At 35.9% G+C, this 3,915-nt stretch overlaps 1 pseudogene; it reads right to left on the bottom strand.

The window, feature by feature from the left end:
* Positions 1 to 232: 232 nt before the first annotated feature.
* On the bottom strand, positions 233 to 1,514 carry LOC130501335 (putative transmembrane protein At3g54730; annotated as a pseudogene).
* Positions 1,515 to 3,915: the final 2,401 nt, after the last annotated feature.

Here is a 3,915-nt window from a genome sequence, read left to right as displayed (position 1 = left end):
TAAAGTTACCAAAAATTAAAGTTAACATTAAATGTAGTATGCCATGTCACATTTTAGTATGAGCCATGTCATCAATTATGGTATGCCATGTCATATTTTTTTGGTGAAAATGAATGTGAAGATGACATGTGTAAAATCACTTCACAAATAATGTCTAGGGGATTTTATAATTGCTTGAATACCATTAATTTGTAGTTTTTTTTTTGTTCAAACCAACTTCCACTAATAAAACTTAGACTCCATCAAAGGAGGAATTGTTCAACATAAACAATAACACAGCCACAATAGCTAAAGAAACCGCTGCATCAAAAGCAAACCGGATAACACAAACATAGATAAAAGAAAACATAACACACAAGCAACTTAAATGTGAAACACCATGAGTGCTGAGTGAGATGAAGCCACGGGAATTGGAGAACACACACAGTGAACTGCTACCCGAACATGCTGCAGCAACAAATGCATAGAAGGCAGCAAGGAACTTGGCTAAAGAGGTGATCAAGCACCATCTTGATGAGCCTTGGAATTGTGAGGAAACCTGCAACCATAGTGGGCTGTAGAGTTGCAAGAACCACCACGGCCAGACAAACAAGTCTGAAAATACGAAGCCAAGGTTGGCTTTTTTAACTCCATCTCTAATATTTTTGAGTTGTAGACCTGAAACATCAGAGAAGATACAAATATATTGTGATGAGCTCAAAAAGAGATTTCGAACAACAACCTCATGCTGAGGTAAGTGAGCCTCATACTGAGGTAAGTGAACCTCATACTGAGGTAAGTGAAGGCAAAACAAGTGCCTAGCTAGCAGCTTCATAATGAGTAAAACAATGACTGACAAGAAGCATAAGATCCTCATACTGAGGTAACTGAGCCTCGTACTGAGGTAAGTGAAGGCAAAACAAGTGCCTAACAGCTTCATAATGAGTAAAACAATGACTGACAAGAAGCATAAGATCCTCATACTGAGGTAATGGTCGTGAATGGTTTCTTATATGGAGGACAGGGAATCCAAATCTAAGGTATGGTCCATCCCAAATAGAAACATCTAGAGGGGTCACAAGGGTCATACCTTTCCAAGTTATGCCTAACAGGAAGAAAAAACAAATTTTCCCCCATATGAAATTATAGATCTGAAATCTGCCATCATCGGTAGGAAGAAGCAGAGGCTTGACAAGGTTCATTCCAAGAGAAACAATCAGCAACAGACTGAGTCAGATGTTGTTGTAGAATGAAGAGGAGACCTCGCAGCTGCTAAGGTGAAAACAATGGCAGAGGAAAGAGGACAGATCCAGTGCGAGAGTTTCAGAAGCGTCGGGAGGATCTGGAGGGTCTGGAGCAGAGACCCCAGTGAGTAGATCTAGAAGAAAAACAAATGGCGGCGGCTCAGGAGGTGGGGGGAGGAGCAACAGTGACTCTGAACCCTGAAGGAGCAGCATCGAAACCATTGAAGAAAGGAAGAGGAGGGAGAAAGAAGAGGTTCTCACCGGTGGACGAGAGGCCACACCGACGGCGGCAGACTAAGGTGAAGAAACCCTAATCGCCTTGGAGTCTCATAGAGAGAGAAACGACTTTTTTGGTAGGTGGATTTGGTTTATACTTTATACCATTATTTGTAGTTTAAACTCTATTTTCTAGACAAAAAATGATTTTGTCTTAATATGTGTGTTTTAACCTAAACATCTTATATTTACGAACAGAGGGAGTATGTTTGTTTGCATATAAGGGAGTTCAGAGTGGTAATGTACAGGGACGGAAATATAAACATGTGCCTACTTATCATGTGTTCGGGCAGTTACGGAACATCACTTGTTCCCAAGCCGTACTATGACATTTGATTCAATTGCTTGATTAACATACGGAACACTCTAGTTTAGACTTTAGAACATAGAATTTATATTTAATGACGTTCTATGCAATGCTGTAATTGAACTTTAATTTTTAGTCAGTTATGAGTTGAGACTGTTTGTGGCTTTGTCTAACTAAGTCCAACTGTGGTCAGCCAAACGATAAATCTCTTTGTTCTTTATTGTGAATAAGTTGGGGAGGCTGTACACGGGCCTGTTAGGAAAAACGAATTTCTGTGTGACCGTTGCTGGAACAAATCAGTCAGTGTAATCCAAATCTGCTAATATGCGAAGAAAGAGACTTTTCGACATGTAACTGTTCTCATTATCTTTATACGGGGCTGTTATATTTCACCAATACCATGTGAAATTCACATGTAAAAAGAATAAGTAACCAAATGGATTCAAAAATGAATCCCCAAGATGTTCAGTTAAGATTTTGACAACAATTTGACAATTATGAGTTAATTCACCGGCTTTAGATTGAAATGAAGATGATAATGGGTTTTGTGAACAAGATTACCTTAGCATCGATGAGAAACATATTTACCCATCAGCTCTCTACTGCGTTTAACGTTCTGAGCTTCCAAAAATCTGAGCAGTGGCACCTCGACGGTGGAAAAACAGCGGCTTGCAAATCAGGGAGAAGAACTGATGAGTTAGTCATAAAACTGAAAAATAAGTACCAGACTGTTTTTTTGGAATTGAGAGGATGATGTTCATGAGATGAGGACAAACCTTTATATAGGTGAATAAACCTGGGAGAGAATTAGAAGCATTGAATGATTAATTATGCTTGTTGTCAGTCAAAGGAATAAAATGGTTCTTAATGACAATGAATGGATGAATCCGTAACGTTTTGGTGGAGAAGAATGTAAGGCGAACAGACGCGAATCAAGATCGACATAGTGATTCCTCACGCAGTTTTTTTCTCACACAACCTCAATAAACTCCATTAATGGCGATAGTTTTTAATGGTGATGGATCCGGCTCGAGAAGAGCCATAGATGACGAAGACAGTCGATGAAGACGATTAAACCTAGGTATCGTTGCAGAGAAAAAGCTGTTGAATTTAGCGTGAAAGAAGCCCAAATTAAGCCCATATGACGCAGAAATAACTCAGCACACACCGTTTCATTTAATCGCCACGTGTCAGCATGGCAGAGCTCTAATTGTTACGTTGACATCTGATGTGGAGGGTCTCAGGAAAGAAAGAACTCTTCTTTATATAAATAGATATTAACTAGCGTGGATATGAATTTTCGGTAAGCTATCAATGCTTTTTGTTAATCCTAAATGATGCATTTAAATATTTGATTGTATTATATTGTCTTCTTGTTATAATTTTTTTTTCGTGTTAAACCATGTATTATATGAAGAATACTCGACAACAAAAGAACAAATTTGAGATATATATATGTATTTAGAAAATGATATACACTATATGAAAACAATATTCTTATAGGTTAAAAATATAAATAAATAAATAAATAACTATTAATTAGGATGTTATATTAAAAATTATAAATTAGGTATACATGTTTATAGAAAATATATGAATTTTAAAAATTTATATGTTAGTTTTTAAAATATAAAAATAGGATATACAAATCGAGATCGACTAATTAATAAATAGGATAATTTTTAGGAATCAAATCTATTTTTATAGTTAGCAAAACTTTTGGATATAGTTCTAAATTGGATATGACATTGAATATATAATATTTTGATTAATAGACGATATTATGTTTTGATTGAGTATTTATTGATTTGGTTTATTTAGAAAGTTAAGCTAAATTTTATAGGTGGTTTAAATTTGAATAAATTCATGTATATGTACGTATATCATAAACCAAAATCTATAGGATGGTTTAGGAAATCGATAGGTTTAGATGATTGTTTTGTGGACTTTACTTGTTTTAGTTATCTCTATTCGCATCATCACAGATAACATTCTTTTAGGTATAATGCACATACAACATTATTTTAGATGTCTCTATCCGCAAGTACATTATTGTTCATGGCACATGTCGAGTTGATTCTCTATATTGGTTTATGGGTTTAATCTTCT

Source organism: Raphanus sativus, unplaced genomic scaffold (assembly GCF_000801105.2).
Source record: "Raphanus sativus cultivar WK10039 unplaced genomic scaffold, ASM80110v3 Scaffold0167, whole genome shotgun sequence".
Taxonomy (NCBI): Eukaryota; Viridiplantae; Streptophyta; class Magnoliopsida; order Brassicales; family Brassicaceae; genus Raphanus; species Raphanus sativus.
Note: the sequence above shows the minus strand (reverse complement) of the source record. Positions and strands in the feature narration are given on the sequence as shown.